This window comes from Giraffa tippelskirchi, chromosome 1, assembly GCF_054371585.1.
Source record: "Giraffa tippelskirchi isolate mGirTip1 chromosome 1, T2T-mGirTip1v1.2.pri, whole genome shotgun sequence".
Lineage (NCBI taxonomy): Eukaryota > Metazoa > Chordata > Mammalia > Artiodactyla > Giraffidae > Giraffa > Giraffa tippelskirchi.
Window position 1 is genome coordinate 172,062,168 of NC_137275.1, and position 25,560 is coordinate 172,087,727.

Consider the following 25,560-nt stretch of genomic DNA (forward strand, 5'->3'; position numbering starts at 1 on the left):
GCAATCAGTCGAGATTTTAAACGATATTATGAATGCACTGCCAAGACTTCAGTTTTGAGAAAAATAGGCCCAGTTAACAAAGGAGTCCATTTGAATTTCTTTTCATCTTTCCCTAGATGATATACAAAATAGAAAAGTACCACACAAAATGAGAGAGGAGAAATGCGGTTTGAAATCTTGTATTTAAGTGATCTAAACTGAACCCAGAATCACAGAAAAATAAGCCCTCCTGGAAGGGGATGCCGCAAAAGCTTGGGACTGAGCAAATAACACTTCCAGGAATTTATCTGAAAGTTGCAATCAAGCAAGTGTAAAAGTTTTTCAAGAATTTCACTGCAGCATTGCTTGTATTAGTGAACAGCTAGAAATAGTCTAAATATCCCACAATCTCAGTGGATTACACAAGCTATTTATAAGCCATACAATGGGAACCTGCACAGTCACCAATACAGGGCTAGAAAAGATGGTCAAATGACATGAGTAGGCATTCACAATGAGGTTCAAGAAAATGACAGACTGAGTTCCAGTCTTTGATAAGAGAGAAAAAGAGGAAAAGCAAAAGAAAAAAAGACAAGACGGATATATTCCACAAATATTCATGATAAGGCTATTTGATAGAAATTTTTTCTTTTCGTTTATCTGTATTTTCTAATTATTTTTGTAATGGAGAAAAATTATTTTAAAGTATCCATGTGCAGAAGAGATATCTAAGAACATGATACTGATTCAGAGTGAAACTAACAGAGAGTTTAGCTCTGTTAATGATTTCCACTCCACCAAGTCTGTTGTTCTTAGCATACACATATACTAAAGGCATGATTAACAGAGTCAGCACCCTTCTACAGAAAAAGCAAATTCTTGAAATCAGAATGCAAACGTTTTAGTTCATAGCTTTTAAACCCCCAAGAAACTCTCTTATAAGAGAAACAAAGTGATGAGTAAAACCAATTATAATATTGAGGTGACTGGGAAAATATAGTATAATAGCTGGAGATACAAAGGAACATGTTTTCCCCATCTGAATTCCATCAGTTAACTGAAATCAAATTCATATCCCCATCTATTCATCTCCCAGTATAAACAACACAGTCTTTACCCTGACTCTCCACAGCATGCTTCAGCCTCACCTCTCCCAGCGCCTGGGGAAGTGACATCACACTACATATGGAGTCACAGAACTGTTTCGGCAGCATCTAAGACACCCAGATGTCTCACTCACCTGAACGCTCACTGCCTCTTTCACAGAGAAGAAACAAAGAAACTGGGAAGGGTGCTTTTCTAGGTAGCCTGAGGAACAGTAAGTGATTCCTTCTCACAGGAAAAGGGGGCTGTTTTTTTTTTTTTCCAAGGCTTGGATTTCCACATACTTGCTTCCCTGGTAAGTCTATGGATCACTTGTGAACCAGGGTACGAACAGTCTTTATTTTCTGAGGAAAATTTACTTCCTTTCAGGCTGTCACACCTTCGTCAGTGCTCTGTTGACTCACCCCCATCCCAAACTGCCCAATTCCCGCTCCCTGCCGACCCCCACCCAAAATAACAGTTGGTGAAGTAGAAACTACCAAGTTCGTCTAACACTGCCACAGGCTCTCAGATTCTCAAGGTTTTGGTATTTCGGGAAAAATGGGTTTATCTGAGAACAAAGGATGTCTTGCCTTACCCAACATGCTCCCTAAACAGACAAGGAGGGAGACTTGCCTGAAGACAGACAAAATTCCTGAATTGGTGGTTGCTCTTAAGTGCGAAGAAAGTCGTGCAAAACTGCCAGAAGCAACAGCCAGCCCAAGAACATGCTCGAAGCTACTAACGTTTCTTAACTTCAGAAGTACTTTCGGGGTTGGAAATGGGGGGAGAAAAAGATATATTATACATTCCCTCCAGTAAGTTGTGTAGGTGAGTCTTCCTGCACTTGCTCTGGCAAGTTCCTACGGGGATGTGAACCCTTTCTCCTCCAGTCTGCCTGGAGCACCAGCTGCCTTCAGGACGTTTCGTACTGGCTGGCTCTAGTCGGCACACTGGCCATTTTGCCCGAAGTCTCCATTCTGCTGTATTTCAGAGCAAGAGCAAAGGCAAACGATTATGAAATCAAAGGGGGTTTATTTGAAATGCGGAAAAAAATTAAAGCTTCAAAGAACACAATGAATGAAGCAAGCTGCAACAAAAGCAAAACTTTCCATAATGATGAATAAGGAGTTAGGAATCTCAGTTCTTCCCAGTGGCAAAGAATGGAGATACCTAGAGAATACGTTGTCCGCCACACCTCCCCCCCTCAAACTGAGGTCAGAACTCCAGCCTATACATTGTGCCTTTGATCACTGCCCTTAGGAAAGCTCATTTGTTCCCAGAGAGGGCAGGCTGTGGCTGTTCAGTTTTGAAGTCTAGTTGGCACACTAGTTTCCTGCTAATACACTCTACATTTCATTCCTTTTACTAGGGAAGGGCCACTGTCCCAAGGACACTGTGGATTAAGAAACTTGCCAGAAATCAGTAACATGTAGCTTAACAAGGGTTAGGGTGTAGAGAGGGAGACTTTAAGGAGGAGGTACTCTTCTCTCCTTTTCAATTTTGTGTTACAGTTTAGCCCTTAAATGACAATTGACTGTGAAGCTTCTTCCAAAAGAAAGCCAGGAGCGTTCACTGTCTCCTAGTACTGACCTCCACTGACCCTCTCTCTCCTTGGTTCTGTTTTCTTTAAGGGCAAAAGATTGCAGTTCATTTCTCTTTCCTAAACTGTTCAGAGAGCCAAAGTCATGGCAGCTGTTTCCATGAAGGGAAAAAAGGTTGTAAGATGGGAGAAATTCAATAAATCCATCTGTCCAGGCTTCCTGGACCCATCTTCCTACTCTTAAATCAGATCTCTAAGGATGTGCACTTTCATACCACACTGCAAGTGACCTTGTTTTGGAGAAGTGGCAGGTATTTTACAATTAGGACATTCGTTTATTCACACAGGTAAAACGTTGTGTGTACAATAGTAAAAGACAAAAGCAACACGTTCAAAACTTCAGTTTTGAAGACTGGCCCTTTACCCATGCCCGTGTCTTGCAGGTAGCCACAATGCTGACAGAAGAGAGGTGCCCACTGTCCGGTGCAGCAGCTCAGAACCCTGAGTCTATATCAGAATCATCTGAAGGGCTTGTTTAAACAGATCCCTGGATCCCACTCCTCCCATGTTCCTGAGTCAGTGGATGTGGGCTCGGACCTGAGAATCTACATTTCTAACAAGTTCCCAAGAGATGATGATGGTTCTGGTCCAGGGACCATAATTTGAGAATCATTGCTCTGGTGCAATTTTTCAAAACGCTGGGTCCCTCCAGCTAACCCCCAGGCCATCAAAGTGGTCCTGGCAAGAAACAAACTCAAGCACTTGGTACTTATTCTATCCAGAATATGGTCATTGACTTCCAGTCTCTAGCAGCGTGTCAAAGCTCCATTATTGTCCATCCATGCCTTCTTGCATGTGACCTTGGATCCAGAAAGACAGATGTTTTATGGACAGCTGCAGCCCAGAATCACAGAAGCTGATGAGAGGAGTTTGTCCCTCCCATTCCTTCTCCTCCTTTCTTAACGAAGCCTTCATAAGTTAGGATCCCTCAGGGGTATTTAAGAGTGAAAGCTTTGTTAAGAGATTTTGATTCAAAAATTTCCTTACCATTTACTAGTGGCTGTTTCTTAAACAAGTTTATTATCTCTGAGCCGCAATTTCCTTGTCTACAAAACCAAGCTAATAATATTTACATCATAGGACTCTGCACAAAGTGCCTAGCAGTTTGCAGGCCACAGAGTAAGCCCTCAATAAAAACGGTGGCCAATGACCTTCCCCTTTTTAGGAAGCAGCAGGCAGAGTGGAGAAAAGCAATTGTATCAGATGATCGTGGCTTGAAATCCCAGCTCTACGACTCAAGAATTCTGTAACTTTGGGAATATCCACTGACTTGTCAAAGCCTTATATGTAAAATGGAGAAAATAGTGGTGTCTACCTGCTGAATTTCTAAAGGCTAAATAAGACACAGATTCCTGGTCCATAACAAGCTATTCAAAGTTAGGGATTATTACTGTTACTATAATAGCAGGGCTGGGATGGACTTTAGAGATCTCTTAGTGCCGCATCTTCATTTTCCAACTAAGAAAATTGGAGTTCAGGGAAAAGAAGAGATGTGCTCAAGGTCTTGTCTTTTTGGGAACCTCAGACACATAAGTACACAGACCTGTAAGTTCTGCTCATTCTCAGGAAATCAGCATGCTCACAGAGCTAAGAATGCCAAACAAGCCAGATACAAAGCAAAATAAAGATGAAGATGAAAACAAGAGCCCAAAAACAAAATGGAATTGTAAGAGAGTTTTGCTGAACACTGTGGGCTCTGTAGGTTTTAATGAACTCGTTTCTTTCTATTGGTAAGGGGAAAGAAAAGAAAAAAAAATACCAAAAAGGTCTATCCCTGACTCGTACAGCTCTCCTGAGGGTTAACTGTGTTTTAGTAACTGAGTTTGGGAAGAGAGAAAAAGCACAAAAAAAATACAAATTAGAAACATATAAATTAGATTTATAATTAGATGTAAATAACAGTATAAATTAGATTTAAATGATACTATAAATTAGATTTTTTTTTTAACTTTCTCAGGAGCTTTTCTAGATTTACAACTCACAAAAATGATCTTTTGTCTTTATGATTTTGAAATTACCAGCCCCCAAATCTATGGTTATTGTCTCACTAGAGATGGAAAAGTCCCTTTTCAAACTCATTAAATCATTCAAGATTGTGCATAACTTGTATTTCCCTAAAACTGATTTTTTTTAAATGAGAGTGAAAGAGGGAACTTCCAGGATGAGAGAGAAAAAGAAAAGGATGAGGACTGTGATTGCTGTGATTTATAATAAGAAATATATATTTGGTATTCATCCCCATACCTGGTAAAGAGTTCCTAAAACTTCTGGAATTTCCTAAGTGACACTTTTCATTAAGATGAAAGGAGAGTCTTTTATTGTCTATAACAAGCCCTTTCCAAACACAAGAGTTTATGTTAATGAGTGATTTTTGGAAAGCCTCTACGATGGGGGTTGGTTGCTCTGGGGAAAGTAACCACAGGATTAGAGAGACCCTGCTTCCCTGGTAGCTCAGATGGTAAAGAGTCTGCCTCCAATGTGGGAGACCCAAGTTCAATTCCTGGGCTGAGAAGATCACCTGGAGAAGGAAATGGCAATCCACTCCAGTATTCTTGTCTGGAAAATCCGATGGACGGAGGAGCCTGGCAGGCTACATACAGTTCACGGGGTCACAAAGAGTCTGACACAACTGAGAGACTAACACTTTCACTTTTCAATTGAATCAGTCACCAATAGCCAATGATTTAATCAACCATGGCTACATCATTAAGCCTCTATAAAAATCCCTAAAGTAGGAGGTTTGAAGATCTCCTCCAACACAGGTTGGGCATGCTGGGAGGGTGGTATACCTCCTATGGAAAGGACAAGGTAGCACCATGCCCTTCCACATACCTTGCTCTGTGCATCTCCTCTTTCTAGCTGTTCCTGGGTTACGTATGTGCTCAGCCACTCAGTCGTATCCAACTCTCTGTGGCCCCATGGACTGCAGCCTGCCAGGTTCCTCTGTCCATGGGATTCTCCAGGCAAAATACTGGTGTGGGTTGCCATGCCCTCCTCCAGGGGATCTTCCCAACTCAAGGATTAAACCTGTGTGTCTTGTGTCTCCTGCATTGGCAGGAGGATTCTTTACCACTAGCACCACCTGGGAAGCCCAAACAAATTTATTAGTTGTGGCATGTAGGGTTTAGTTTCCTGACCAGGGATCACACCCAGGCCCCCTGCCTTGGGAGCATGGAGTCTCAGCCACTGAACCACCTAGGAAGCCCTTCCCGGGTTATAGTCCTTTATAAAAGACCAGTATTCTAATAAGTAAACCATATTCTGAGTTCTTTTTGGCAATCTAGCAAATTGCCAACCCAAAGAGAGGGCTGGGAAAACCTCTGATTTATAGCTGGCTGGTCAGAAGCCCATGGAATAACCGAGATTTGAGATCAACACTAGAAGTGCGGTTAGGGGGCAGTCTTGTGATACTGAACCTTTTGCCTGTGGGGTTTGAAGCGAACTACAGGTAAAGGAGTGTCAGAATTGAATTGAACTGTAGGACATTAGCTGGTGTCATAGAAGTGCTTGGTGTGGGGGTGACCGCTCACATTTGGTGGTCAGGAGTACTGAGTATAAGTAGAGTACAGAGAAGAGGAATAAGAGCTTTACCTTTAAGGACAAGAAAAGTGGTATTATCATCTTGACAATATGTCTTTTGTTGAAAACAGATTCAAATTCAGTAAATGCTGATGTTAAAAGAACATAAAAATCTTCCCCTTAAGGTTTCAACTTTTAATATGATTTAGTGATCTATTTTTTTTTAAATGCTCTAATATACTGTTCTCAGCATTTAAAAAGAAAGGCAGTGCCATTTTTAATATTGAAAAATAAAACTGGAGAAACCTGTCAGAAAAATATATTAATACAACTTACCTAAACTGAAATTTTAGCAGTGACTATGAGTTTTAGGAAAAAAGAAGCAACTTAGTAGCTAATTTCTCACATTTGAACCATTTCTCCTAGAAAGTCAGCATTATGAGTTGCTGCAGTGCAGAAAGAATGCCCCTTAGAATCCTGGAACGAACTCTCAGTTTTTTAAAAAAATGGATTCCATTGGCTCAAAACAAAGGTTAGCAGGAAAGATTTTGGTTGGTGAGACATTCAACCTTATATTATCCAATAATAGGGTGTTTAGAAAATAAATCAAAGAATAAGGGGTGTAAAATAAATTTTATTAAGACTGAAATATCGGTGGCTGTACAGTCAATCAAAAAAAAAAAAGAAAATGCTGTGGACAAGCTACTTGTATCTGTTCTAGTAAAGCTTAGCATAGCTACCACTTCAGCTACCCCCCAAAAATAGAGAAGCAACTGCCTAGAAAAGCTAAGTGGGGTCTCCCACATTTGTCAAAGAGCTCTGTGCTTGCTTTGACTGATGATATAACAAATGAATGAAGCAAAATTCCTGAACACTGGCAGATACATTTAATGTTGCTAAAAACTGAAGACACATATCCTGCATTTCAAGGTAAAGATCTTAAAGCAAATTTACCTGTTTTTTCAGGTTATAATTTAAAATCAAAATGGATTTAATACCTTTTTTTGCCTTTATCAAAGAAAATAAAAAAACAGTTTTTAGGGCTCAGTCAAAGACTGATTATTAGGCTTAAAACAAATCATCAGATCGTTTCCTATCTGACTGCTTTACTCCCTAAACTTCTATCTTCCCCAAAGACAAGACTAGTTTTGCTGCTTCATATGTAGTTTGATGCTCATGCACACAGGTAAGGAATGCCAGTTACACTGGGAACATTTGCTGAGGATGCCCTATTAGTCTGTTCTAGCTGTCACAGCTGGAGATTCAGAGTCTTGGAATATATGTAATCCTACCAGATGAAGCAAAATGTTCATATTATTAGTCTTAACATTAAATACATAGACTCTTAATATAGTATACGAATGCTACACATATGTTATAAAATGTTACTATATAATTAGTATATATAATCATATAATATTAATATACACACATTTAATGTTCTATTGTACTTTTACTGAATGTCATGTTACAACTAGTATTATTTCATTCATACACTTTAAAAATATGCATTAAACACTCATTATGAGCTAACTATTAGCTCTTTTAATAATTCTATTTCTTAGCAATTAGCAATCTGGATCAGTAGTTCTCTCACAGTATGATCTGGCTACCCCTGGGGTTGCTAAGATCCCTGAAGAAGGTCTTAGGGGTTTAATTGCTTTCACGGTTAATAGTAAGACATGTTGTGCCTTTATTGTTCACATTTTCTCATGATGGTACAGTGGAGTTTTCCAGAGGCAACAAAATATGTGATGATGCCTGTTGCTCTGACAGTTAATGAAATGTGTGCTTGTATATGTTTGTGTTTTGACAGTGTCTCAATTTTAATTTCTCATAGGGTAAATATCAGTAGACCTCATCCATATAAACAAAAGTCCATGCTAGAGTCCACAACAATTTTTAAGAATTTAAAGAGATACTGAGACTAAAAAGTTTAAGAATCTCATTCTAGATAACTAGCAATAATTCCTCCTGTAACTATACATATTTCAAAGTAGTAATTCTTGGATGACTTCTGGAACTCTTATCTTTCAAAATGAGTGTTCCCAGAGAAAATATCTAATTAAGAAAGTATAGCAATAACAGCTCAGCTAAACAACTTTACTGGGTGTGGTGGGAGAGAGGCAGGAAGGAGGCCAGTGGTTAGCTGCAAGAGCGAAAACAGTTTAAATGTCTGTTAACTGTCACCAGTCCCCTAATGCCTCAGTATAAGGTCACTCTTAAAATACCTATTTGGGGTTACCTTGTGGTTGAAGTTCTGCTTGCCTTGAAAGAAAAAAAAAAAGAAAGAAAGAAAGTACCTGAATCTAAAACACTCAACATTTAGTCTGTTTCTTCTGTACATGGGACTCTGGTTGAGAAGACTGTCTGCTTTTGGAAAACAGTCTTTGGCGTGGGTTTACGAGAAAGATAAGGAAGATGATCATTCCTGTAAATCAGAAGAGCACAGTGGGAGCCTCCAGATGACTCATTAGCAATTAGCCCAGCAAAGTCCCTTAAGTGTCTGATGCACCAGAGCACAAAAGCCATGTGCCCCTGAGAGAGGAGAGAATGGGAAGGGTCATAGAAGAGATTGTATTTGCAACATGAAGAATTAAACCAGAAAACCAGAAAAATCTAATATTCTACTTATAAGCCTGAACTCCCCTTTGTCACTCTCATTTTTTAGACCAAGTTTCCCTTGAAACAGTATGTATCATCTTTTTAACTAAACCTCTCAAAACACTTTTTAATTTATTCCCCTATTAGTCAAAATATACATACTGAATTGAATATTTCAAAAATTCATTTAATTGTATCTAATCTCGGATAAGGATGTTTATTAATTTCTGACCTGTTTCTAGCATCTTGCCTTTGTCTGTAAACATGACATTCCAGGCATTTTTCAGGATATTTTCAAAGAAGGATCATTACCCCAATGCTTATTGACAGTGTTGATCTCTCCACGTTCCATGTCCTGTTGCAAGGTCATTTTCAATTTGCTGTCTCACTAGACCCTTGATATGAGGCAAAATCATTCCACGCTTTTCTCTCTTCCCTTTATTATCATAGTCTCTAATGAGTTCTGCTCGCTGTATTCAATTAGTTTGCTTCTCTTTGTCAAAATAAATCACCATTTATTCTTATCTAATGCACTGCCATCTATCAATTCTTTTGTTACGTTTCCCCAGAATCTTAAGTTACCATAGCCTAGAAATTTTAATAAATTGCCAACTCATTCCGATTTGGAGCTTTTGTCTTTATCTTTAGAATAATTTTCCAGTTTTGAGATAATGTTTTCGTCCAAGTCAATTTGTATTAATTTCATATGCAGAAATTCTGTAACACACTAAATCATACACACTGAACTTAAAACTACAATTTAGTTGTTCCTTTTATCTATTTGACTTCCCTGGTGGGTCAGATGGTAAAGCATCTGTCTACAATGCGGGAGACTCAGGTTCCCTGGGTGGGGAAGATCTCCTGAGAAGGAAATGGCAACCCACTCCAGTACTCTTGCCTGGAAAATCCCATGGACGGAGGAGCCTGGTAGGCTAAGTCCATGGGGTTGCAAAGAGTCAGACACAACTGAGCGACTTCACTTTCACTTTATCTATTTACTAACAAAACACATAAAAGCTAATCCTCCAAACACACACTGATTTATTTGCTTGACACGCTTTATACTTTATCCTTTAGCATTTTAGTAAAATTTTTATTCAAAATATTTTTTCCCTCCAACACCACATTCTCATGGAAATAATGTATCTTAATTCTCTTCTCATTTTAATTTCCTCTTTGCACATATCTTTGCATTGATTATTTAGGCAGGTAGAACAGCATGATCCTAGAATCCCCCACAGTCTCTGTCAAAGCCCAAATATTTGATTTGACTGTAAAAACTTTATAAATTTACCCAAGCAACCCAGCATTGCCTAAGCTGTGCATAAGGCAGTTTCAATAGTAGTCATTTCCTAACTTCCTAAGAGAAATAGGAGAATCAGAAATGTGTTAAAAAATGTCTAACACAAATGCAACAGAGGAGAGGTGATGAAGATACCCACGCTGAGTGTTCAAAAGAGCTGACATCTTTGTGCTGGAATCATCTGGCCAGAGACTGGTCAAGTGAGAGCATCTCATTCAAAGTCACAGTATTAAAAGAAAATGCTTTCATTTCCATAATCTGTTTTTCAAAAACCATCCTTATTTCAGACCTTCTTTAACTTTCTAATTCATAAACATAACATTCAAAGATAAAATGCACTTCAGCAAAAATAAAGCAGCTTTAGTGTTCTTTACTCATGCTTTTTTCTTTTTTAAAAAAACAGCATCCATTTTGCCATTTTTTAAATCCTCATACATGTTCTTAACTATTCTTATCATGCCTAATCTCACTAACCAACCCATTACACATACTCCCTATCTCTAGCTTTTCTAACAGCATTCTTATCTTTCCTCTGAAAGTTTCAATAGTTTCTGCATATTGTCCTTGGATGCTTTCCCTTGTGCAAAATAGGGTGGTGTTTTGTTTTGTTTTGTCGTGTTTGAGGCAGGGGGCAGAAGATAGGGAAGTGCTTATTTTAAATCTTAAAAATCTAGCAATTTACTCATCTTGCCCCTATACATATATTCGGAGAAAATTTAGTGTCCAAATTCATTTTGCAAAGCTCGGCACACACTGCCATTGTTGTGTCTTTCTACGTGAATGATGCCTAAAACCTTCATAAGCGCTCCAGCTTTGGGGCCTTGCCTTTGCCACTTCTGTGGGGTCCACTCATTGCCCTCAAGTATAGGAAGGAAAAAGATGGTTCTCCTTCCACCTTGCTGGTCCTACTGGAAACATGAGGTCACAACTTTGCAAAGCACACTAGTTCTTAAAACAGAGGCCTCTACATCAGGCATATAGAACATGCTAATATGTGCAGTGCTGTTCTTTCTTTCAGTGTGATATGGTTAGAGCATATTCCAAAAATCCCTTCCTCTCATTTCTCAGTTGGTATTTCCCCCACTCTTTAAGCCCATTTTAGACTGTTAAGCAATGGATCCTTGTGGACAGACCCCTTTGAACTAAGAGCTTTGAAGCCAGGTCATTGCCTTAGACATGAAACAGGATGAGAAATAAGTCTTTAATTACTAACTTCACCAAACTCTGCCTTTTTCAGAAGCCAAGGTTTATATCCAGAAAGTCTTTTTCAGCTTTCCAATAGGTTGAGAGCACCGGATTTGTTACTTAAAAACTTACCGGATTCTAATTTCACTTGTCCTTCTTGGCATCTAGGGAATCTTAAATTCAGTCTTGTAAATAGATTTCAGGTCCACTGAGTTCTCTCCAATGTTATCCAACCCACTTGACGCCTCTGTCCTCACCTCATTTTTATAGTCAGGCCTTCCAGCCAATGGTCAGTCCCCACCTCTCCGCTCTTCCCCCATCCCTCTGTAGCACTCCACCCATCACAAACACCTTCTTCCATTCCTTAGGCCATGCACATTCATTCAGGAAGTTTGAAGCTCTCCCTCAACTTTTACAACTGATTATCAAAACAAACAGAAAGGAGGACATAATCTTAAATTAATAGATTCAATGCTGGCTACCACTTACATCCACACTGACTTCTTCTAGGTCAATGCCCATTTTCATGTAAGCATTTAGAGGGAGATGATGTTTTCCATCTTAAGAGACTGAATTTTGTAATCACAGCCCATTCAATGATACAAAGTCCCTCAGTGTTGCAGAGAGTGATTTTGATTTTTAACAATAGCCATGAGCAATGCTTTGTTAAAAATTGAAGCTGAAGAGCATTATTGACTATCAACATGACCTGGGTTTTATTCTATGGCATTACTGGTGTGGAAATTAAATATATGCTGGCCATTCATATGTGAATAATGCTTCATTTATGCAATATAGATAAGAATCTCTGAGTAGATTCTTGAACAATCCCTTTTGGAAATAATACAGCTATTTAGTTAATAACACGGATTTTGAAAAGAAAGAAAAATCTCTTGTCATATCTTGCAAAGCTTTTGGTTAACTTCTGGCACAGGAGAAAAATTAAGAAGTGGATAGAATACACTCATGTTTGAATTTAGTAAAAGGAAAATTCCACTGAAATGTCATATGGTTTTATTCTTCCATCCAATTCTTGATTTTCTGAGGGTCAACTGTCCATTTTATAGGTTAACTATGAGGTTCAGAAACCTCAGTCTGCCCCAGCTGGGTCATGAAGAGGTGAACTAGGAGGTCATATGAATATTTCTAGTACAAGTTTTGGTAAATGTAGAGGTTCTTGTCTGTTTGGCACCTTGAGAAGAATTCAAGAAAAGCAGGTCCTTGGATTGGGCCATTAGATTCTGCAGCCTCAGCATCAGCAAGGGTGCAGCGGGTCTCCCCACAGGGGCTCTCAGTCCTGTACGTCACCTACCCCGCCCACATTCTCAGCAAGTACATTGTGCTAAGCTGCCATAACCTTGGACACATCTGCAGAGTGACTCTCACAAACCGGGAACTCTGTGAGGGCTTCGGGGCTCTCCTCACCCCCACCACGGACCTCCCCGCAGGCCTCATGTTCCCATTTCAGAGTTGAGGGAGATGTGGCCTCGAGAAATTATCCAAAAAGGTAATAAGGGAAAAAGCTAGCATTCCAATTCAGAAGTCTAGTTTCTACACTCTTGTTCTTTCTAGAATAGCACGTCATTCGTGCTATTTCTTTATATTAACTGTACCCCATAGAAAAGGATGTTACTAAATCCCCAAAATATCAATTTTAAGTCACGAACAGTAAAAAGCAGTATTGCTAGTAATACACTGACTGAACAGAATTATTCTGTACTTTGTGATAAGATGGGGGACAAATTACTTTTTTCAATCATATAAGCGTTATTTCCCAAAAATGTTTTTTATATAAGAAAACCTAAGAAGAATGGTAACAAATATTTATGAGCATTTATTCTATGAAAAGCACTTTAGTAGTTACTTTATATATTTATTTCATTTAATCATTACCTCGTGAGCTATTTATTATCATCACTTTAACCAAGGAAGAAACTGAAGCACAGGGAACGCAATTGATGGGCCCAAGATCACAGCTATTAAGTGGCGGTGGTGATACCCAAATCATGGTGTTAGGGGATCTGACCACTGGGAAATCTTGTCACATTCAGAGAACTCACCTTGGTTACGCAACAGACACGGGAGGCCTCACACGTGAGCAGTGAGGTGGAGGCACTCCCGGGAGACCCTCCCCTTGGTCCCAGCCGCAGAAGGGTAGGGGCAGGCCAGCATAACCTTTTGGCGGGAGTAGAGCTCTTGACACCCTCCCTTCCTTCTTGTGACAGATGACAAGGAACAGAGGGCTAGGCAGAGAGCAAGATGGAAAATTCTTAAGTTAGAAAATACTAAATGTGGGCGATTCAGTAGAGAATGGTCGGAGGTGTGATGAGGTGGTGAGGTATTCTGGGGGGAAACCTGGTCATACTTTTTACATACAAATCTTGAGGGTGGGGGTGGGGATTAGTATTTATTTAGTTAATTCATTATCTCCATTTTAAAATGTAGGAATTTAAAACCAAAGAAGTTGAAATGGAACGCTTTGTAAATTACTTAACAAAATATAGCTATTTCCTTCTCAAGAACTTACGTCTCAGTCACCTTCAGTTCAGTCGCTCAGTCATGTCTAACTCTGCGACCCCACAGATTGTAGCACGTCAGGCTTCCCAGTCCATCACCAACTCCCGGAGCTTACTCAAACTCTGTCACCTTAAGGCACCACTATTCAAACATACATAAAAGTCTGTTGCTGCTGCTGCTAAGTCACTTCAGTCATTCCGACTCTGTGCGACCCCATAGATGGCAGCCCACCAGGCTCCCCTGTCCCTGGGATTCTCCAGGCAAGAACATTGGAGTGGATTGCCATTTCCTTCTCCAATGCATGAAAGTTGAAAAGTGAAAGTGAAGTCGCTCAGTCGTGTCCGACTCTTTGCGACCCCATGGACTCCAGCCTACCAGGCTCCTCCGTCCGTGGGATTTTCCAGGCAAGAAGACTGGAGTGGGTTGCCATTGCCTTCTCCACATAAAAGTCTGGGGAGGGGTCAAATGAATCCCCGTAACCCATAATACTGCTTGTACCAGGCAGCGAAATGCTCCAAAACACTATTCAGATCTTGCACTGAGGAACTTCTATTTCTCCCCCCACTGTTATTGACTCTTGGCTTCCATCAGCCAAGCTTACCTTGGTGTGGTTTGGATTTGATAGCTAATTAGTTCTGTGCTAGATGCAAAGGGTGCATATGGAGATGATTTTTAATCCTCAGCAGATTGTCTTCCTTTATATTGTACCTTTTTTATGTTGCATGTTCCTTTTGGTATCAGCCTGACTCTTTGCCCAGTATATGATAGTTCTGCTGATGTTTTATTGTTTATTGGTGAACATATCTTCATTAAGAGTTTTTGGAAAACTCATCAAACTCAATGAATAAGTTTTCTTATTTGAAATTATTCCTAATAAAATGATAAAAACATGAAAAAAAAAACAAACCCATAATCCAACAATCATCCAGACTTTGCCAGACTGTACTCTCTGCTTCACAACTCCACGCTTTATAATTTTTCTGCTCAAGTATTTCAGAGTAAACAGCGTTTGTCCTAAAGTGGTCATTTACCCCTGCAGGTTTCAGAATATATTCAATACATAGAATACAGTCTGAATAATCATTGGTATCAGACCTGGTCCATTTTTAAATTCCACGGTTTATCTAAGAATTACTTCTTTTTAAACTTGTTTTGTTCAAATCAGGATATCCAAACAAAGAACATTTACTGCATTTCATTTCTTTAGTTCCTTTTAATACATAACAGCCCCTCCTCAACTTCCCTTTTTTAATCAGACTATCAACTTAAGGGAGAAACTAGCACAATTATGATCATTTTTAGTCACTTCATGTCCCTGATTATTCACTATGCGCCTCAGAACATAGTGGACCTGCCTGAGACTTTCCAGCCTCACTTTTTGTCTTCAGTTGTTCAGTTTTCTTTTCCCTCACTTTTTGTCTTTAAAGTGGAAAACAACTACATATGACACATCATACGCGCAGCTGTGTTTTGTCTTCCAGAAGTGATCCACATTATGAAGGACTAGGCATGTCTGTTATTACAGTGATACTTAATTACAATGGGAAGCACACTGAAGTCCTCCTTGAGAGACTGGTAGGAACCCAGCCAACCCACCCCTTCGCCCCATTACAAAGAAGGAATCAGTGCCAAACCTGGGTAATTCTCTTAAGAACAGAGCTCCCCATTGTTAATTCTGGAGCTTGGGGAATTAGTAGGCCAACAGATGACTGTGGTGCAGGGGAAAATCAGTTTGCTGTATCACAGGATGTACTGGGCTCATTTTCTTTGTCAGAGGTTTTTAATTATTTAGGATGAAGCTCCAGTGCATGTTTTGTAATAATAATGAAGTCTGAGGAACACAAAACCTCACTGCAGCAGGACACGGCTATTAAATCTTTGCTGAGAGCAGGATGAGAGAGTCAGGGCTTCTGACCAGCTTTTTGGGACTGGTAATGCCCATCAGGTCTGTAAACAAAAAAGGAAGAATTAGCCAACTCTGAATGGCAAATCCGATTGTGTCATGGAAGCCACCAGAGGCCAAGTGACTCCGGAATGGCCTTTTGTGGGGGTGGCTCTCCCCTCTCTGCCCTCATACAGCTCTCCCTGCAGCAGTGGGCTGGAGCCAAGGGTTGACGAGCCTGACAGAGGCCCCGAGTAAAGCTTCCTGTGGGATTGTCCCCAGAGACTCTCATCAAGGGATTATATTCTACGAAACAAAACACCAAAAAAGGCATATATTGAGTGAAGTGAGGCCATTCAGGATCTGGGCGCTGCTGCAAGTGGTCCTTGATACGAGGCTGGAAGGCACTGGCTCCCCCTTCCCACTCCCTGGCACTCCACAGTTACTCATTCAAACCAATTATTTTATTTCAGAAATTACCATGATTAAAAATAAATTAGTGAACAATTAAAAAGACTTTCTCTGGGAGGGGAAAAAAAAAAGGGCAATCCAAGACATGCTTCATTAGAATAAAGCAATTGAATAAGAACGGCTAAGAAGGCCCAAAGGGAAACATGACTCAGGAGTGTCATGGACCCTGAATCCATGGGAAAGTGACATCTTTACAGACAATGACACACATCCCTCTTAACTACACAGAGGCCAACTGTTCTGTGACTGGATCATCCAGGTTATTCTCCCTCTTTCTTGCCAATCTGAGGCTATTAGCTCACATGGTGTAGTTTGGCTACTGAGTGCTAAAAAAAGGCACGCTCTCTCCAAGAGCTTATGGGTTTTTGGGGGACAGGGAATGTGCTGAAGTAAGCCCAGAGGTTTGCACAGAGTAGGCACTCCAAAAATAAAAGCTTGAGCAAAAAGGTCTTAGGGAGCCTCTCTGTGCTCCTCACCCATCCAGACCATTGCCAGTCCAAGGTGTTCTATAGTTTCTCCCATTATAACACTTATACTAAATTGGCCATGTACTTGCTTGTGGTCCCAGCCAGCAGTTTAGCAACTCAAGAGCAGCTTGTACACAATGCTTAGCAAAGTGCCTGGCACATATTTTGAATGAACTAATGAATGAAGAGGGCAGAGAATGAAGTTTATAGCCAAAAAAAGCTACATTTTTTTTTCAAATAAATTACATACAAAAGAACTGAAAGTGGAGCTTTGATTCCACAACTCAAAACTGAACCTATTAAGAGCTCATTGTGTATCCATCTAGTCTTTTTCTCATTCACCTACAATATATACATTTTTGGGGTTTTATTTTTTATTAAAAAGGATTACACTATGCATAACAGTTTGCAATTTGCTTTTTAAAGAATACAATAATAAATATGTCACATATGACTTCCCAGATTTAGTATATACAATTCCTCTCATTGTTTATTTCAGCTGCGTTAAATTTCAAACAGTGACTATAGCATACTTCACCTATTTCTTTGTTGAGAGATATTTGGGTCATTTCCAAGTGTTCACTATTATAAATAATGCTGTAGAGAAGCTCACTTTCAGCGTGTGCATGTGTCTGTGTGCAAACATGTATCTGACTCTCCGCCAAGCATTGTATAAGCCAGGCCTTGGGATATAATGGTGAACAGATACCACCTTGCTCTCAGGAAGATCAGAGCTTGGTGAGAGAGAAAGACATTATTTAGAGAATCACATTAACACATAAAAAAATCACCAAATGGTCAAAACCACAATGAAGTACCATTTCATGCCCGTCAGAATGGCTGCTATCCAAAAGACTACAAGCAATAAATGCTGGAGAGGGTGTGGAGAAAAGGGAACCCTCTTACACTGTTGGTGGGAATGCAAACTAGTACAGCCACTATGGAGAACAGTGTGGAGATTCCTCAAAAAACTGGAAATAGAACTGCCATATGACCCAGCAATCCCACTGCTGGGCATACACACTGAGGAAACCAAAATTGAAAGAGACACGTGTACCCCAATGTTCATCGCAGCACTGTTTATAATAGCCAGGACTTGGAAGCAGCCTAGATGCCCATCAGCAGATGAATGGATAAGGAAGCTGTATATATGTATATACCTTATATGTATATAAGGTACATATACACAATGGAATATTACTCAGCCATTAAAAAGAATACATTCGGGAACTCCGGGCGGGCGGCTTGGTAACATGGCGGCAGGAGCTGCCCGCGCGTCTGGAGGAGGCGGCGGGGCCCACACCCGGAAGACGAGTCTCCTTTCGGGCTAGCGCGGCGGCCGCTGCGGACCCGGAAGTCCGGGCCGGTTGCTGAATGAGGGGAGCCGGGACCTCCCCGCGGCAGTCCCCCCGCGCCCTCCGCCCCGACCCGGGCCCCGCCATGTCCTTCTTCCGGCGGAAAGTGAAAAGCAAAGAGCAGGAGAAGACCCCAGATGTCAAGTAAGTCAAAGGCAGATCTTGTCTGGACTACCAGACTCAGGAGGCCAAATCAAGTCTTTCAAAGACCCTTGATCAAGTCTTGCATGACACCATGGTCCTCCCTTACTTCATTCAATTCATGGAACTTCGGAGAATGGAGCATTTGGTTAAGTTTTGGTTGGAGGCTGAAAGTTTTCACTCCACAACTTGGTCCAGAATAAGAGCACACAGTCTGAACACAGTGAAGCAGAGCTCATTGGCTGAACCTGTCTCTCCATCTAAGAAGCCCGAAACCACAGCAGCTTTTGTGACTGAGTCTCTTAACAGGAGGTTGGAAGATTCTGGCTCAGCCCAGCTGGAAGGAATTGACTTGAACAATAGAACTAGCAACACCCAGAACCACTTGCTTTCCCAGGAGAGTGATGGTGCCCATTCTCTCCACCTGGAGACAGCCAGGACAGGAACTCATCGGGGCTCCCTGGAAACCCAGGAGTCCTCCAGGCTCATGGTAGCCAGTAGAAGTAGTCCATCTTCTCCACTGAAGGAATTATCAGGAAAACTAATGAAAAGTAAGTGTGTGGTGTTGTCTCGCTTTATCCTGTTTTTGTTTGTTTTTACAGTCTATTTATGGGTTTCCGTGGTGGTCCCTTGGCTAAGATTGCAGACTCCAAATGCATGGGGCCTGGGTCCGATCCCTGGTTGAGGAGCTAAAGATCCCACATGCCACAATAAGATCTGTTGCAGCCAAATAAATAAAAATAAATATATATATTTAAAAAAAAAAAAAAAGAATACATTCATATCAGTTCTAATGAGGTGGATGAAACTGGAGCCTATTATACAGAGTGAAGTAAGCCAGAAAGAAAAACACCAATACAGTATACTAACACATATATATGGTATTTAGTCAATCAGTAAAGATAACCCTGTATGCGAGACATCAAAAGAGACACAGATAAATAGAACAGTATTATGGACTCTATGGGAGAGGGCAAGGGCAGGAGGATATGGGAGAATGGCATTGAAGCACGTAAATTATCATATATGAAACGAATCGCCAGTCCAGATTTGACACACGGTACAGGGTACTTGGGGCTGGCGCACCGGGATGACCCAGAGGGATGGGATGGGGAGGGAGGTGGAAGGTGGGTTCTGGAAGGGGAAAACATGTACACCCATGGTGGATTCATGTCAATGTATGGCAAAACAAATACAATATTGTAAAGTTAAAAAACAGAAAATAAACTAATTAAAAAAAAAAAAATCACCAAATGGAATAAATGCTCAGAAAGAAAAGGATACAATCATATGAAAGCATCTCATCAAAGAATCTAGAGGAATGGGGAGGCTAGTGGCATGTGCAAAGGCCCAGTGCAGGAGGGAACATGGCAGAAGTACAGAAGTGACAGATATCTGGCTGGATGTCAGAGAACAGCAGTGGAGAATGGTGTCTTTGCACTCTTTTATAAGAGCTCCAGTCACACATTTTTGTAACAAACATGTACTGAGCATGTACGTATCACATGCATGGAACTAGCTCAGCACTTCCAACTCAGCATGAACAGACACGACCCCTGTCATCTCAGAGCTTTCCTTCTAGCACAGCAAATACTGCACAGAGCAAGTGCTAGCTAAAAGAGACTATATACTTTAAATTTTGTTACATGTTGCCAAATTGCTGCTCTCTTTGGGCAGGTTCCACTTGTTCACTGGGTTAGTAGACTCCTCAAAGCTATTCCTTGACTGAATTGGGTCCCTTAGAACAACAAAGTTCTTTACTAAGTCAATCAATGATCCTGGGGTCACTGGGCTGTCACAGGCCAGAGGGATTCCACATCCTGACAGAACCACACGTACAAATATGGTCAAAAAAGACGCTTCTGACACGAAGATATTTTGCAAAAGAAGCTTAATACTTGACAAGATTTGGGGCCTCCCTGGATATTTAAATTATTCACATTATACCTGTTCTCATTTATCATGGAAAATTGAGGGATGACTGTATGGAGTCTGGCTAACCAGTAGGGCAGGCTGATAACATTCAGGCGTGGTTATATACAAGGTGCATGGTAATTCACGTCAGGTTCACTCTCTTTCACTAATTACCAATTACCTGCAAGAGATATTTTCCTTCATTTTTCCTAGAATCCTGACCGTTCTCCCCAACCTCCCCGAGCTTTACTCACTCCCTTCTTTCTGAGCAGATGATCCTACCTACCAGTTCTGATGAAACTGATTAGGACTGTCTGGTAAAAGCTGCCTTCTTCTCTACCTCGAATTTCAGAACTTTGCCAGTTCTCTTTTCACTTCTAACAATTTTCAAGCAATGCTACAGGGCTTTGTTTTATTTTATGTTCTCTATATTGTCAACAGTTGCCCTCTTTACCAGCAATCTTCCCCTGACCTATACACACCCTCAGTTCTCTTCTTACGCTAAAAAGCCAAACAAAATAACTTGTTTAGATCCTGCTTCTGGGTCCCTGCTCAAGCTGCCATTTCAACCCGATGCCCATCCCTTTCATCCTGATTATGATTCTCATCACCCCATTTTCCCGGCATTCCTCCAGTTTCCAGACACTGCCATCTGGCACACTTTCAGCCCACCTGAACTCTGAAAACAGACTCCCATCACCTCCTTTTTCTGCCCCTGGATCTGGGCAGCCCTGTGGCAGGAAAAATCAATCTCAGGAGTGTGGAAGTTGAGGCGCCTCACAGTCTGACTCTCTTCTATCTTTCAAGCCTGAATACTCCCACCATAAAACCTGCCATCCTGCTATCTTTGTTCCTCAAGCCACTCAAGCTTCCCCAGAACTGCCCTGTGCTTTCCTGTTCTGTATCTTTGCTCATCACCTCCCCACCACTCCCATTCACCTGTTAGAATTCTCTCCATCTTTCAGGAACCAGTGCAAACGGCACCTGGCAGAGCTTCCCCGGTACCACTTGCCCCCGCCTCCTCGCCCATGAGAGCTCTTCCCTTCGACTTCACCCATTCCATATCTCTCACTGAGCAGCACACTCACCCCTGTGTTCCTCACACTGCTGGCCCAGGATCCTCATCATGAATCCATCTTTCCTGCACTTTTGCAACTTCAGCCTTGTTACCTAGGCTCTTTATCAGTAACTGGGATTATTAAAAATACCCACCTTTTAGGATTAAATTTAAATTATATTTATTGTAACCCACTGGGTGAAGCAAAATGAAATCCTCTCAGAATTTTTGTATACCTAAGGGAAGCTCCTTTATAGCAATAAGGTTATATCAATAACCTCAGATATGCAGATGACACCACCCTTATGGCAGAAAACGAAGAAGAACCAAAGAGCCTCTTGATGAAAGTAAAAGAGGAGAGTGAAAAAGTTGGCTTGAAACTCAACATTCAGAAAACAAAGATCATGGCATCCAGTCCCATCACTTCATGGCAAATAGATGGGGAAATAGTGGAAACAGTGGCTGACTTTATTTTTTGGGCTCCAAAATCACTGCAGATGATGACTGCAGCCATGAAATTAAAAGATGCTTACTCCTTGGAAGAAAAGTTATCACCAATCTAGACAGCATATTAAAAAGCAGAGACATTACTTTGCCAACAAAAGTCCATCTAGTCAAGGCTATGGTTTTTCCAGTAATCGTGTATTGATGTGAGAGTTGGACTGTGAAGAAAGCTGAGCACCGAAGAATTGATGCTTTTGAAATGTGGTATTGGAGAAGACTCTTTAGAGTCTCTTGGACTGCAAGGAGATCCAACCACTCCATCCTAAAGGAGATCAGTCCTTAATATTCATTGGAAGGACTGATGTTGAAGCTGAAACTCCAATACTTTGGCCATCTGATGCGAAGAGCTGATTCATTTGAAAAGACCCTGATGCTGGGAAAGGTTGAAGGCAGGAGGAGAAGGGGACGACAGAGGATGAGCTGGTTGGATGGCGTCACCGACTCAATGGGCATGAGTTTGAGTAAACTCCGGGAGTTGGTGATGGACAGAGAGGCCTGGCGTTCTGCAGTCCATGGGGTCGCAAAGAGTCGGACATGACTGAGCGACTGAATTGAACTGAAGGGAAGTTCCAAATACAGAGAAGATATGTCCAGTTTACTTTCTACTTGCTGTCATCACAATTCATTTCAAAATAATATAGTTCATCTGACGAAAAACACTTTTTTCTCTGTTTCATCAAACATGCTAGTCAATAATATTACTTTGACTATTAGAATTAGCATCTTCCTTATTAAAATCTCATCCTTTTTGCAGACATCCATGATTAAAAAGCAAAAGAAAAAAACCTTGCTGTGCAAAAAACATTGAGAAGATATACCTTAACAGGTTATGACAGTAACAGATGAGACATTGGTCTGACATGGCACATCAGCTAAAATGTTTAAGTTCCAAAAAAAAAATGAAAGCAAAAATGTTAAAAATAATAAAGTAAAGGAAATCTATTTTTTTTAAATCAAGAATCCACAAAATGTTATCAATGACAATGATATGTAATGCTTTGAGACTTAAGAACAGGGTTTACAGAAACTAAACTGGCGTACAAAAATGAACATGAATTTATTTTCAGATAAAACGGTAAATTTAAGTGGAGACTGTGAAATTTCACCCATATTTTCTGTAATGGCCCCAGAGTGTGTACAAATGCTTCCCAATTAGTCAGCCTGGCTTCCTACCATGAGCCATGGTAACCGAGTTAACTTGTTTCACAGTTCTCTTTTACTTCACTCACCAGCTCAACATGCAATCTTGGGAGTTTCTGCTTTAATTATTTTGCAATTTGGCCCAGACTTCGGTATCACACACAGTTCATAACCATAAGAGGAAGTAAAATTCATAGCTGTCACCAATCTCCAGGCAGACATCATGACCTGTTAGGTGGTGATAGAAGCAAGGTGTGGGAGGAGTGGCCAGCATCTCAGCTAGTCAGAACAAGGGCTGGAAGGTACCATGAGCAATGTGGGTCAGAGGTCATAGGAAGGAGGTCAACTCAGGGTGGTACATCAGGCACCTATGGATGAAAGGCAGACTGGACATAAAAGATTAAGCTTTGAGGCACTCCGGGTCCCAGCCCATCCAACCAGGCTCAGTCACAGACACAAGATTAGGGAAGTGAGCAAGGATGGAGCCTGATGGCTGAGGTGGCCTGACAAAGACCTGTGCCATGGAGCCAGGCAGTGTGGGTGTTATACCCATCGAGAGATGCAACATATTCACTTTGTAGCCTTGAATATTATCTTACCTCACAAAGCCTTGGTTTTCTTATTTGTAGAGGGAGAATATAGTGAGCAGCAGAAAGTGTGAGGAATAAAGTGGGACACCTCGAGGAAGCTCCTAAGACCTCTGGCACCTGTCTGGTATTGGACAGACAGACAAGATAGAAGTAATGCTCTTATTAAATGATAATTCCCTTCCCTTTCCCAACAGGTTACCGGTGACTGTCCACTCATCCTCTCTCTGGTTTACAGGTAGGCAAGTGACCCACTCTGGGAGACTGCAAAGGGTAAGGAAGCAAAATAATCCGACACTGGTCATTCTAATCCAAACCCATCATTACAGCTTACAGGTAAATCTACCTTACTTTCAAAAGAAGAGAGAAAAAAAAATGTCCAAAAGTAAATTGTCATTTTTCAAAATGCAACTCCAGGGTTGTATGACTCTGGGGAGGTCACCTGTGTGCCTCTGTTCCTCACACCTAACAGCCAGGCTACATGTATTGTCCATGTTTGAGAGAAACACAAAACCAAACCAAAAATCCTGTTGAATCATTTTAAAACTGACAGCAAAATGTAAATGCCCTTGGGTGTCCCAGGTGTTGCTAGGGGTAAAGAACCTGCCTGCCAGTGTAGGAGATATAAGAGATGTGGGTTCGATCCCTGGGTAGGGAGGATCCCCTGGAGGAGGGCATGGCTACCCACTCCAGTATTCTTGTCTGGAGAATCCCATGGACAGAGGAGCCTGGCAGGCTACAGTCCATGGGGTTGCAAACAGACGGACACAACTGAAGTGACTCAGCACGCACGCATGTATTCGGCACCACCTAAATGCCCTTACAAGCACAGTGAGGGGATGACGTTTGACTTTTCATATCTATTTGGGTAATTTGGCAAGCCAGATCAGACTTGCTGATCTGAGAGAACGCAGAGCCCCCTTTCCTGCAATGGTGAACACTTTTAGTGCAATCAACCATAACCCTGCTCCCACTGGGACTCTCCTATCAGTCAGACTTACCTTTGCTTTTCATTGAGTCAAAAGCTGATTGTGGCGACCATAAATCATCAATTTTCAGGACACAAAGGGATCTGAGTGATTGAGCAGATGGGAGTTCACACATCTGCTTATGTTTTTAAGAACAAGGTTCACAAAATAATTAGTCCTTGGGTCACATAATTAGCAAGTATCCTGGGCTGACCCAAATTAACATAGTGTAGGCTAACATCCTTTTATGTTTCTTTGCTCTAGAGTGCTGACCTGCACGGTCACGTTGGAAAATGATACAAATGATTTATCTATTGTTCACAAACATGCTTGCAACAGGATCTCCAAGGAAGCCGCTAGATTCCATACAGGCTCATTTCAAAACAGAAAAATAAAGTTATACATACACAAACTGTAAGGAAATGAAATGCAAACTTTAAAAAATTACAGAAGAGTCAGATCATGTCAACAGGAAAATTTCTAGTTTGCTTCTAGTATTCTATTGCTCAGCTTGGAAAACTAATCACTTTACAAAAATTTCTTTATCATAAAAAACTACTGCATGTATTTGTTTTGTCTGTGTTCAAAAGTTAAGAATGGCCCTTATTTCAAGTACTTATTCTCTATTACCAAGAAATAAAACTCCACCAGATATTAAGGAAGGTGAATCCAAAACTGCCTCATTCATTTAATATGAAACTTTGACTAACACTGAGTTATCACATACATCTAAGACATTCCTAAGAGTGCCATTAACAAGAATTTTTATGATCAGCTTTACTGCCATTATAATAACAATACCTCAATTAAAAGTATAAAATCACTTCTGTGATTACTACTATTGTTGTTATAACCTGATTAAACTCAGAACTGGGCTACTTTTCTGAAGGCAGTCCAAGACCTGCAGGGTTCAATCTCTAGTGCTTGACCTCAGGTACCTGCACGGTAATTAAACTCCCCAGGTGATTCCAGACCTGGTTACTAACATCTAAGAACCACTGTCTCAGATTTAGGGGAAATCTTTTCAGACCCTACAGAATGAAAGGATAAAACTTCAAAACTCCTCTTTTAGAGTAAGTGTGGCTGTACTATCTTACAGCTGTCAGAAAACCATACGAGGTAAGTACACAGGGTCTGAGGGCACAGTCTTGCTTATTCTTACCTAAAAGTTGATGATACACTTAAAGAGATTTCAAACCTAACCCTTCAGGTGTGAATGCCATTCAATACTTCTTCCGTATTCAGGAAATTTCTGTCCAAATGATCCTTGAAAGAGTCCTC

At 40.8% G+C, this 25,560-nt stretch overlaps 1 protein-coding gene and 1 pseudogene across 14 annotated transcripts in view; one reads left to right on the forward strand and one right to left on the reverse strand.

The window, feature by feature from the left end:
- The window catches only part of GNAQ (G protein subunit alpha q), a 469,675-nt gene that overhangs the window by 163,892 nt on the left and 280,223 nt on the right, over positions 1–25,560 (reverse strand). The window lies entirely within an intron of this gene.
- LOC145512389 (A-kinase anchor protein 10, mitochondrial-like) lies at positions 13,667–24,941 on the forward strand (annotated as a pseudogene). Its single transcript, XR_014058492.1, has 3 exons — positions 13,667–18,660; positions 23,509–23,549; positions 24,544–24,941. The product of XR_014058492.1 is annotated as an A-kinase anchor protein 10, mitochondrial-like (transcript).